This window comes from Pleurodeles waltl, chromosome 2_2 (assembly GCF_031143425.1).
Source record: "Pleurodeles waltl isolate 20211129_DDA chromosome 2_2, aPleWal1.hap1.20221129, whole genome shotgun sequence".
In the NCBI taxonomy this organism is placed as follows: Eukaryota; Metazoa; Chordata; class Amphibia; order Caudata; family Salamandridae; genus Pleurodeles; species Pleurodeles waltl.
In genome coordinates, this window is record NC_090439.1 from 902363338 (window position 1) to 902377012 (window position 13675).

The window sequence follows — 13675 nt, forward strand, 5'->3', positions numbered from 1 at the left end:
AGGGGTCACAACACAGGGAGGGGTCTGGGCAGCATAGTAGGGATGTGGGGTGTCGGGGACAATGGAGCTCCAAGTGGGAATAAGACAGGCACATGGAGAGGGACTGGTGGCGGGGTGGCAGCTGGAGGACCCGTTGAACTGAGGGCCTCATGTTCTAGGGAGGGGACAGAGCCAGCAACAGATGATGTAGAATGAGGCTCTGGGGACACCTCTTGCTGGTCAAGGTCTTCAATGTCTGGGGGAGAGGTGAAATCCTTCCCCCTGAGAAAGAGGTGTCCAGATCAAAGCGCCCCTACAGTCTCCACAGTCTCTGCCCAGGCATTGTCCTCAGAGTCTGTCCGGGTGGGCTCACCTCCCCTGCCCTTCTCATCTTCATCAGTAGACGAGAGAGGTCGTGTCTGCAGTCATCCCCCAGGTAGCTCTCCTCAGTCCCCAGTCCTCTCCTTGGTCTTCTTGGCCAGCTGGGTCCACTGAAATGGAAGTGAGAACATTATGTAGTTGGTTTCCAAATCACGGCAAGGTACATGAGTATCTGAAGCAAATGCTGATTTTGTCCACCTTTGTTCTCACTAACCAATTCCAGGTGACTTTGATTCCCAATAGAATGAACTATCACTGATATGTCCAGAAATAACTCACAAATTGACAACTGTCACAATTGTGGGTGGAATACCCTACTGTAGTGTTAAAGCCTAACCTTAAGCAAACTCTAAAAATCTTGTCCAGATTCTCAACGGCCATAAAAGCTGCATGAGTGAGTTATTGGACAGAAGTTCAGACTACCAAAAGATATTGGGACAAGGATTTCCTGTCCTACCAAGTCTTCTTCACAAGTCAGTCTACAAGTGGAGATGGAACACGGTCTGAATGGAGCTGTCAGCCCCAAAGCCATCGGTCTGATTCACAGAGTTAACCTCAGACCAAAAGTCTAAACTTAGACCAAAAGTCTAAGTTCACTGCTAGTAAAGTGAGACTTTAGGTCTAAACCTAGACTTGTGGTCTAAAAATAGACTTTTGCTCAAAGTGCACCTTTGTGAATAGGGCCCCATGTGTCAATGGTCACCCTGTCAAGTGCAGACTTGGTATCCTCCAAATATTGCATATCATCTGCTGAGTACCGTGGTCTGATTCCACATAAATGCTTGAGTGGGTGTGCAAGTTAAAACTAGCCCTTGGCCCTGACATTTGCTAAGCTGTGGGTCAATGCATTGGTGGATGCCTAAAACTATATACCAATCTACATGGCATGTACCACATTTGGCAGTTCAAGCATGCCTGATGGTGCTGCACACAAGTTGGCATGTGGGCAACGTTGGCTAAGCTAGCTAGCTGTTACATGAGAAAGACAAGCCACTGTTTTAAGGACGTGTGCATTTGTTCAACCTTGGAAATTCTGGAACCATTTTGTGTGAGACAGGTATTCATAAGTTAGCTATTACTCCAAGATACCAGAAATGATATTTTGCACTGATGATACACACCACCAAAGCATGCATGTCACAGCATCCAACACAAGAAATGTGACCACTTGACCTCACACAGGACAGTGTCTGTATGATCCTTTTGGCATTGCACCCAGCAGTGATAAGGCCCTTGCTTCAACAGTCATGGTGGAGGCATTGCATGTTTTCACATAAATGCATGAGTGATGACTTTATTCCCTGTAGTGTGCAGCACACTACAAGTACCAGAATGCACTTTGGTCAGTGCTTCAAGTGTGATCCCATGGGGCATTGGCCTTACGATTTCTGCCGCAAATGACCAGATTCTGTACATGGTGACAAGCGATACATGTTTCTACAGCTCTGTTACCATTCACACCATGCTTCCAGACACAGCATACAGGCAATGCACTCACCAGATCTCTGTAGCTCCAACTCCTCCAGCTGAGCATGGCTAGGCTGTACCCAGGATCCTACTGTACAGTGGCGTGAAGAAGGGCCAGTGCATGTGGGGCTAGGAGGACTGCTCCAACAGTTCTTGGGCCCTCACACAGGCCCAATGTTTCATGTCCTCCCAGTGCTTGTGACACATCCTGGCCCGCTGGTGGTATGCGCCCACTGCATTGTAGCGCTGCGCAATCTGCTCCCAGATCCTGGCGTGTACTACATTGCTCAGCTGGTCCTTGGGGGCCCCCACAAAGCTGAGGGTAGTTGTGCAGCACCACCCCAGTTAGGAATTCCAATTCACTCTCACTGATGGGGGGTGCCCTCTCCTCAACTCCCTCAGCCATGGTGGGGGTAGTAAAGGAGGACTGAGCCACAGGATGGCAGAAGATGATGCAGAATGACAAGAAAATGGCTGCCTGCAACTTCCTGTCAAGGACTTCTTCCATTGCATTTCCTCTGTGTCACTTCCTGTTGATTATCACCCCGAGTGGATCATCTGCACCCGGAGTGTACGCTCTCCATACAAAGCGTAGGATCAGTTTGCAGTGCGTGGCACTGTAATCAGAACGGAAATCCTAAAAAAAAAATGAAAAGTGAAAAGCAAATGTGACATATGCAAGCGTGTGGGAAGGGAAGGTATACTGAGGGAGGAATGGAATGTTTTGTGCTTACACTTTATAGTACAGGACTTCCCAGCACAGTTTTGCACTTTGTATTGCTTTGTGATACATGTGGTCAACATATCTTACTCAGATCTTGAGAAACTGTGCTGTCTCACCCATCCAGGCTCAGTTAGTGATGTCAATCCCTGGGCACATAGTGCCAAGTACACCAATGGCCAGAGGCACAATCTAAGACTGGGAAGCCATTGCAGCACTGACAAGTTTGTCACACCAGCCCCAATACAGAAACTGTAAGTTTGAGTGTGTGGATCATGCAGGTTTGCCAATTTGTAACTCGTTGTACATATTGGCATGCCAGTTCTGAACCAAAACACCATAATGAGATCTATCCTCTTCACAAAGGCCTAATAACCCCCTGGCCAGTCAGTACATGCCCACGACCTATGCAGTAGTGGCAGTGGCCCCTCAATCATTGCAAGTGGGTTACAATCACTACACTGCAAAATTTTATGGCAGGAAAATCTACCTTGGTTACAGTGACACACCCTCTGATGTGGCACCTTCACCCCAATGGGCAACGCCCTTTGTGAAGCAGAGGTCTCTTGTGACATGATCTAAGGAGGTCTCACACATGCTGAGCTTTGATCCTCAGAGTCAATGAGGCCTTAAGTGATGTATGACACGCTAGTCCATGACATGCACATGATAACATGCACAGACAATCTTTTGACTCCTGGGGACAGCTGTTGTATGCAGACATCATGTATGAGTAGCAAAGTAGTCTCAGGGTGGCATATGCGGACAGAGTGATAAATGTCCACCAATCATCGACAATTGACTGCAAACCACATGAAGGCCATGACACAACATGTTGCTCAGGTGAAAAAAGTGACAACTAGCTGGTCACCCACCTGCATACCCTGCCCTCTGTTTTGTACAATGGCTAGGTTGCCTGGATTCAGACCTATCTGAAGGTCCAGAGTTATGTGTAAGCCATGATTTAATGCTATGTTGTTGGAGTGCCAGCGGTGTCTGTTGCAGAAGATGTGTGCATTGTGGCGAAGTCGCTGGAGAGTCACATGAGTGCAATCAATTGCACCCAGCACATATGGGAAGTGGGAAATGATGATGAAATCCCTAGCTACCCTTTGTCTTCTGGCCTGTGTATGGGGCATTCATATGTGGCAATGGGCATTCTTATTGATGCAGCTCAGTACCTGATGCAGGCATCATGACTGGGATGCCTGGGAGATGCCCACAAGGTCATTTGTGACCCTCTGGAATGATCCCGTAGCAAAGAAACGGAGAGCTGCTGGGATCTTGACATAGGCTTGGATGGGGTGGGTGCGGCAGGTCACTGAGGCAAGATCCTGCTCCCACTCACAAACCATCTTCAAGATAATATGGGGGAAAAACAGAATCTGGCCAGGACATTTTGGCTGGACATACCATAGAGGTTTATCCTTTTTCTAAAGATCCTCTCTACTCTCCTCCTCCTGCTTCTCCTCAAATCATCCTATCACATAGCAAGGGGCAAAACGACAAACACATTCAGCGACATGTTGCAGGGTCTGAAAGGGTTTGTTTGCGTCAGCTTTGCGTTTATGTATGCCGCAAGGCTAGAATTAGGTGTGGGCTTAGGAGTTTCAGCTGGAGCTGAGCGGGGGGTGATAGGCACTTCCACAGGTGTGTCATCATGCATCTCTGCCTGATCCGTCCCGAGTGCAGATCATCCAGCCCATGTGCGGATGATCCTCCCCGAGTGAGGATGGTCCTGCCCAAGCGCGGATGATCTGCCCAGAGTGCAGACGTAAAGCTATTACTCGTAACTTACCTTTGTGAATACCAAAAGGTCTTAAATTTACACTTGTCGTCTAATCTTAGAACAAAATTGTTAGTTTGCCTTTGTGAATCAGGCCCTTGGAGTAGAACCCTCAACTTTCAGTGTGAGGGTCTGTGACCTTAACCTTTAGGGCATAGGTGTCTCCTTACTATGATGCTTCTAGACATACCAATGCCAGGTATGAGCACCCCAGGACAGCAGGAGACGGCCTTGGGGTGGTGGTCTCCAGGGTCATTGTTAGAAATGGGGTCTCTGGTTGGCAGTCACTTTGCACTCTGTCCAAGCAGGGACCCTCACTCTAGTCAGGGCAATGGAGATACACACTCAAGATAAGCCCTGCTACCCCCTTGGTAGCTTGGCACAAGCAGTCACACTTATCTCATAGGTAATGTCTAAAGTATTTGTACCAACACACACAGTAATACAGTGAAAACACCTCGGAATGGACACCACACCAGTTTAGAAAAATAGATGATTTATATCTAAATCAAACAAGACCAAAATGACAAAACTCCAACATACACAAACCAAGATATGAATTTTCAAAATAAAAAGAGTCTTACTCCATAGAAAACAATGGAAACGTTGATTTTACACAAAGTATCTGATTTGCATAGAAAATAAAGCTGCACGGGCGAGTGTCCATCGGAAAAGTCAGTGATGCGTCTATTCCTTACTTGCGTCCTTTCCTTTCCTGTCAGGTAGGCGAAGCATTGTCTTTCTCCCTCACAAGACAGAGATGCATTGATTTCCAGACAGGGCACCTCGGATCCATCCAGGTTCACAATGACTTTGACACCCAGCGACAATGCATGAGAAATCTGGTTGCACGGTGTTAGAAAACTGCTCAGGGTGGCTTTTGCATCATTATCAGCAGCCGCAAGCAGGTATTGCATCTTTTCTACAGCCGCGAGGCGTCGGTCTCCCAGCCGCGATGCAGGTGGAAAGTCGATTCTAGCCATGAAGCGGGTGGTGCATCATTTTCAGCTGCGGTGCAGGTGGTGCACCGAAAATTTCCCCGCACGGTGTTCTGTGCATGGATTTCAGTCCTTTTTCTGCCAACTTCACCTTTCAAGGGCCCAGGGACTGGATGGTGTACCCCTTGGCAGGGCAAGAGTCTCAGCAGAGAGTCCAGGTGCTGGCAGGGGAAGTCTTTGATGGCCTTGAGACTTCAAAACAGGGGGCAAGCTCAGTCAAAGCCCTTGGAGATTCTTCTCAAGCAGGAATGCACAACAAAGTTCAGTCGTTGTCCCCTTTCACACTCAGAAGTAGCAACTTCAGGATAGCAGCCCAACAAAGCACAGTGACAGGCAGGGGCAGCACTTCTTCTCAGCTCTTCAACTCTTCTCCTTGGCAGAGGTTCCTCTTGAATCCAGAAGTAATCTAAAGTCTGGGGTTTTGGGTCCATTACTTATACCCCTTTCTGCCTTTGAAGTAGACACGCTTCAAAGGAAAGTCTATGTTGTTCACAAGATCCTGCCCAGGCCTGGCCCCAGACACATACCAGGGGATTGGAGACTGTATTGTGTGAGGTCAGGCACAGCCCATTCAGATGTAAGTGATTACTCCCCCCCTCCACTGTAGCTCAGATGGCCCATCAGGATATGCAGGCTACACCCCAGCTCCCTTTGTGTCACTATCTAGAGGGGATTCACAAACAGCCCAACTGTCAGTCTGACCCAGACAGGGAATACACAAGTGGGTAGAGTCAGCGAATGGTTTAAGCAAGAAAAGGCCTACACTCTAAACGTGGCATTTTCAAACTGACAATTTAAAAAACAACTTTACCAAAAGATGTATTTTTAAATTGTGAATTCAGAGACACCAAACTCAATATTTCTATCTGCTCCCAAAGGGAAACTGCACTTGAAAAGTATTTAAAGGCAGCCCTATGTTAACCTATGAGAGAGATGGGCCTTGCAACTGTAAAAAACGAATTTGGCAGTATTTCACTGCTAGGACATGTAAAACACGCCAGTACATGTGCCACATACATGACACCCTGCCCATCGGGCTACCTAGGGCCTACCTTAGGGGTGCCTTACATGTATAAAAAGGGAAAGTTTCGGCCTGGCAATTGGGTACACTTGCCAGGTTGAATTTACAGTTTAAAGCTGCACACACATACACTGCAGTGGCAGATCTGAGCCATGTTTACAGGGCTACTTAGGTGGATGGCACAATCAGTGCTGCAGGTCCACTAGTAGCACTTGATTTACAGGCCCTAGGTACTTTCTGTGTCCAACAAGATTCACTGGCAGACGTTTTTTGGAAAATTTTGTGAAAATTCATCAAACGGCACCAAAGATATAGGCAAGTCAAAAAATACTTTTTATATGGAAACATGGTCCTAACTAACTACCTAGTGGTGACCACCAGTAGGTAATATATATATAGAAACATATTATATGTATATATATAAATATATTTATGCATATATATGTATTGTTTAGTTAGGATCTAGTTTCTATAGAAAAATGCTGTTTTTTGCTTGTCTATATATACGCCGACGCTTGATGAATCTTCACAAAATGTTCCCCCCAAACATTTGACAGTCACATGAGCTACTGTCTGGAAAGTTTTCAGATGATCCTTCAAGCGGGGGCCAAAATAAAGGGGGGTGAAATTTAGAGCGTTTGCAATGTTAATTCCCATAGGAAAAATTGAACAGCGATAGCGTGAAAACCACTGGACAGAATTACACCAAATTTGGCAGGAAAGTAGCTCTTGGTCTAGAAAGAGCCCTTTTTTGTTATTTGATGTAAATCTGTTCAGTAGTTTTTGAGAAAATTAAGGAAATCTGAATTTATGTATCTAGGGACACAAGGGATTCAGAACCCCTCTTGATCTTGTGCTGAGATCTAATTGGCTGCCAACACTTCACCAAGAAAGTGTTGGCAGCCATCTTGGGACTCAGCTGAAGTCGAGTCCCGGAAAAAAAGAATAAGAAATAGTAAAGGGGTTCAGGGTATAAACACACTGACCACTTAGCTCTGGTGCTGGGGTCCGAAATGGACACCCCAACGGCTAAAAAGCATTTTTTGTTGTTTTTACTGCAAATTCACTATTTAAAAAAATAAAAAAACAAGTGCAGGCTCCCACGCTTATTTTTAAATAAGCTCTGTGTTGAGCCACGTCCCGGGGACACTCTTTTCTTTTTAATAGCCTCATGGACCACCACCTCCCTAGGCCAAATAATGAAATATGAGTGGGGTGCAGGGTCCCTCCACGCCCTGGGGACCACCAGCCCCCAGGGCAAAAATACTTTTAGAATGGGGGGGCCCAATGGCCTCCACCAGAGTCCCAGGGATCACTACCTCCCCAAGGCTATAATGAAATATGAGCGGCGGCTGCATGGCCCTTCCACACCACAGGGACCACCCCCTCGGGCATTTAAGAAATTGGGAGTGGAGGAGCTGCTTGGGTACCCCCTTGCAGCCCCAGGGATCACCACCTTCCCAGGGTTAATACTAAATTATGTAAAGGAGGTCCTTTTCGGACCACCACCTCCCTGGGGCTTCTTCAACAATGAAGGGTGGCCGCGCGAACGACCTCGAGGAGTGATACAGGGCCCTGGGTTTAGACATAAAATATTTTCTCCTCTTCCTCCTTTTTTCACTGAGAGATGATGTCGAGAAATATGGCTTCTTTATGCTCTCTACATACCTAAATATCATCAACATCCACTTGTGGTATCAAGATATTTCTTATCACCGGGCTTTCTATCATTTTACAATATCTATATTGCTACTATTATTCAATATACCGCATGATATTGCTATTTTTTAGGTGATCTTTATTGTCATTAGCGGTACAAATAGGTACACTAATAAGTCTACTCAATATTTGTTTTTATCAGCCTTGATAAAGTCCCTTATGGGATGAAACATGTGTTGGCTGAGTTTGGATGGGCTGGACAATCCTTCTTTCCATCTGGATGAAGACAATTCTTTTCCGCTTCCTTATCTTCAAAGTGGATAGTTTTCACCCCTACAACCACTCTTGTTTTGGACTTTGAATGATCATAGTAGGGGATAAACCACGTATCAGTAGATTTTACATCTGTGTAATGCTTTGACGATCGTTATTTCTCTATTAACAATTTCTTATGAAAACAAATTTGTGACACATCAAAATTTATGATTTATGTATTAAAAGTTCTTCTTGAGTTCTTAACTTTTTAAATAGTACACTCGGTATTGATACCACTTCAGTGAAAACTTATCTCATGTTTGAATATTTATGACTATTGGAATTTCCTACATTAGAGGGATACGTTTTTGAGTGTGCTCCATTCTTATTTTTTCACAGAGGTTACTTGCGGGTACAGGTGTCCCTGTCCCGACACACATGCTTGACAACAGGCATGTTTTGAATGTATGAGCACCTAAACAATACTTGTTATTATAGGAATGTGCGGCAACCATAGGTTTTCTTTTGTCTATTACCTCTAATGCAGGTATACGTGCAGGGAACAGAGATGAAAGATTTGCTTCAGCAACCATGGAGCTGCTACTTAAAGCAGCTCATTGGTTGCCGAAGCAATGGGACCACAGGTGAGGCCTTGAGGCTTCCCCTGTTGTCCCAGATAGCCGTAAAGGGCTTGTTATAAAGCAATTTATAAAAAATTAAAAACATGTAGCGACCGCGGGGTGCCCTTGAGGGCTCTCTCGCTGTCCCAGATAGCCCATAAAGGGCTAAAAAAAAGCCTTAAAAACCCAGAATAGCTCAATATGAAAGTCACAGATGGCTGGATTAACGTATTATATTGAAAATTACTATATGTTGAAAAAAACATATTAATTCACTGAAAATCCAAAGGTTACAGGGACGTTATAGTTAATAAATAGAATTTTCAAAAAACATAGAAATTCACTTAAAAAACAAAGGTTACAGGGACGTTATAGTTAGGCTTACATTTTAAATGTGCAAAACCATTGAAATTCACCAGTTATAGTTAGAGTTATCTCGAGAAACTATAACTTGTGCCCTAAGGTAACTATAACTCGTGCCTTCACCATGCACTGCTAATTAACCCACAAATTACGGTACTCATGACATCTTTGATAACGTCACTGATAATATCACTGTAATATTTGCATTAACATTCTTGGCAAAAAAAAAACATGTATGGCGGGATGCGAGGGGAACTGTGCATGGGGCCAAAATCAGCCAGGGTAGGGAGGCATACAGACCTGCAGCCATTTACTGCTGTGCATGGCCAAAGGCTGTGTGCAGCGGGGGTTGGGTGGTTAGAGGTGTTGGCCAGAGGCCCTGGATGCAGGCCATGCCCCACGGCCAACCTCTGCAGCAGTGGGCCAACATGCTCAGAGTGGGGTTGGGTGGTTATAGGGTTGGCCGCAGGGCTTAGTCACAGGAGAGGCCCTGTGGCGAACCTCTGCAGTGCACACCTTAAGGCCATGTACAGCGCAGGTTTGGGTGGTTATAGGGATTGGCTGCAGGGCCTTGCTGCCTGTGGCCAACCCTCGCTGTGCACAGCCAAAAGCTGTGCACAGCACTGGGTTGCGTGGTTATAGGGATTGACTGCAAGGGCAGGCCAGGCCCTGAAGGCCATGCATGGTGGTAGTTGGATTAATTTATAGTAATAACAATTACTTTACATTTTTAAAAATGCAGAAATTCACTGAAAAAACACCCTATTGGTGATAGATATATGTATATACACATATATAAATGCATATATAAATATATTAATTTTTTTTAAACAGAATTGCTTCCTTGTAGATAAATCAGTATATGGATTGATGTAATGCTCTACATATTTTTACATATTTTTACATGAGGTATCTTTGGTTTTCTAATGAATTATTTTTTAGCAACAGTCGAGAATTAATTTATCAAGATGACCAAGGTGATCTTGTATCAATTATTTATTATTTTTTAGATGCTTATTATGGCGGTGATTTAGAATATATTTGGATTATATGCTCTTGTGTATTGTATATAACCAATGTGTCTCATTTTGGTATAAATTTGATTGGATTTCCTGTGAATATTTACCTTGGAAATGTTCCCATTTTTTGATCATCAGACTTTTTACTCATGTATTTATCTAATATATTTTATATGGATATTTATAGATATTTATTATATTTATATCATATGTAAAACAGATTATTATGTCGTTTTTTGGTATAAAATTAATTAGAATTGGTGTGGAAACCTATGTTGAGAAATATTTCTATTATTATTAGATAAGATTCCTTCATCCACGTATCTAATTTGCTTTGTATGGATATTTATAAATATTTAGATTATTGTAATTGTATGTAAGAGATTTATTCTATCTCAGATATCCATATACTTGATATTCTTCTTGAACCACGGCAAATTATGTTTCAATACGAGGATGCATCATTGGTATGTATAATATCTTTTGGCCCATTATGGCAAAAATCAATTATGTTCTAAGATGGCCGCCGCCGTTGTAAATGTGCAGTGTAGCATTGAAATTAAAGAAGGACTGTATTGGATAAATGGATGTGTGTAATGACGTCTGCCAAAGTCCTGTTGAAGGCGTTTGCTGAAACGCGTGGACATTTGGTCAGGACAGCGTGATGGTGTTTTTGTTTTGAATATACTATTATAGATTTTTCTACAATATTGCAATTGTGGTGTCCTGAGACATTAAGAATTATCTGTGTTGCGAGAGGTAGGAGAGCAATTGATTGAAATATTAATTTTGTCTTATTCTATGAAGTCCTGTTGTTTGTTTGAGTTTTTTTTTTTTTGGACTACAGATCCCAGTATGCACCTATGGTGTAACAAGACTAAATCACTATATAAGTGAAAATTGTAAAAGTACTTCATAACTTGAAAAAGACCGTTTGGTCGAAACGCGTTGTTTGTAGTCTTTAAATAAATACCAAATTATTTGAACCTTGATGGAGTGCATTGTCAAGCTTTTTGGTTAAAATTGAATTGAGGGTTTGACTTGCCCTCGGTAGATGCACCGGTTACGTGAGCGCGGCGCCGGGGAAACTAGCCGATTTGCTTTGAGGAGATATATACATATATGTAAATAACTTTCTGGAAAGTTTTGGTGTGATCCTTCAAGTAGGGGATGAGAGAAAACAGGGGTCCCAGAAAGTAATTTTTCCATGTTATATCTCAGGAAATTTCGGGAAGCGAGACAGAAAAAATGGCTGAACAAAATCACTACAAATATGGGGCTGCCTGGACCCCAGGAGGGCAGAAACCTGTCTGAGGGGTTGGCAGCAGCAGCAGCTGTAGTGGAGACCCCGGAAAGGCAGTTTGGCAGTACCCGGGTTCTGTGCTAGAGACCCGGGGGATCATGGAATTGTCCCCCCAATGCCAGAATGGCATTGGGGGGACAATTCCATGATCTTAGACATGTTACATGGCATGTTCGGAGTTACCATTGTGACGCTGTACATAGGTAGTGACCAATGTACAGTGCAAGCGTGTAATGGTGTCCCCGCACTCACAAAGTCCGGGGAATTTGCCCTGAACAATGTGGGGGCACCTTGGCTAGTGCCAGGGTGCCCACACACTAAGTAACTTTGCACCCAACCTTCACCAGGTGAAGGTTAGACATATAGGTGACTTATAAGTTACTTAAGTGCAGTGGTAAATGGCTGTGAAATAACATGGACGTTATTTCACGCAGGCTGCAGTGGCAGGCCTGTGTAAGAATTGTCAGAGCTCCCTATGGGTGGCAAAAGAAATGCTGCAGCCCATAGGGATCTCCTGGAACCCCAATTCCCTGGGTACCTCAGTACCATATACTAGGGAATTATATGGGTGTACCAGTATTCCAATGTGAATTGGTAAATTTAGTCACTAGCCTGTTAGTGACAAATTTGGAAAGCAGAGAGAGCATAACCTCTGAGGTTCTGGTTAGCAGAGCCTCAGTGAGACAGTTAGGCATCACGCAGGGAACACATACAGGTCACATACTTATGAGCACTGGGGCCCTGCCTGGCAGGGTCCCAGTGACACATAGACTAAAACAACATATATACAGTGAAATATGGGGGTAACATGCCAGGCACGATGGTACTTTCCTACATATACCGAACCCAAAGCAACACTTTATCAGTAAATTCTTCATTCTCTTTTCCCCATGCTATTTCTCTTTCCCACCAGCCCATTACTAGGTTGGCGTAATTTGGAGAAAATGAAATGCCCATTGCTATACCACATAGTTGATGATAGATCTCATGATTAAACATAAATATGTTATTTTTTAAGCACATGTCAATCATTGCTAATAACATTTTAGAATTTTCCAAACTCAGAAATATTCAGTTGTTTCAAGAAATATTCACAAGCTTGTTTAATGAAAAGAATGTAATTGGTTGGAAGTGGAGCAGAAAGGATTCTTTAAATGCAACAGCTGTAAAGCTTGTAAAATTGGAAAATCAATGAAAAAAGTCAAAATCCAAAATGGTCATGAAATAATAATCAAACATAAAATCACATGCAATACTAAATTTGTAATCTACATTATAGAATGTCATTGTGGTTTAAAATATATTGGCAGTACAATTTGTACTCTAAGGAAGAGAATACTTGAGCACATAAGAACGATTATTCATAAAGACAACACATATGCAACTGCCAGACACTTACTGACACATACCACTAATGATTGGAAGACCCTAAGATACTTTGGGGTAAATCATATTCCAGACCATGAAAGGGGAGGGAATAGAGTTAAAAAGTTAAGACAACTGGAATCCAGATACATAATTAAAATGAAAACTAAGGCCCCTTGTGGGATGAACAATGATGAGGAACTCCATGTACACTTGTAGAGATGTGAACGAAATATAGGTTTATGAGATTATATACAAACTGATTGGATTGTACTGTTCCCTGAGGTTAAATGATAGATTTTAATATTGGGATATCATTTAGGGTACATTAATATTACAGCATGTGTATTGACAATATAAGGTTTAATCAGTTATGAGTTAATTAATTAACCTTTATGTGAAAGTGAATGTATTGTTTTAGTAATCTGTTTAAAATTGCAATTGTGGTGTCCTGAGACATTAAGAATTATCTGTGTTGCGAGAGGTAGGAGAGCAATTGATTGAAATATTAATTTTGTCTTCTTCTATGAAGTCCTGTTGTTTGTTTGAGTTGTTTTTTTTTTTGGACTACAGATCCCAGTATGCACCTGTGGTGTAACAAGACTAAATCACTATATAAGTGAAAATTGTAAAAGGACTTCATAACTTGAAAAAGACCGTTTGGTCGAAACGCGTTGTTTGTAGTCTTTAAATAAATACCAAATTATTTGAACCTTGATGGAGTGAATTGTCAAGCTT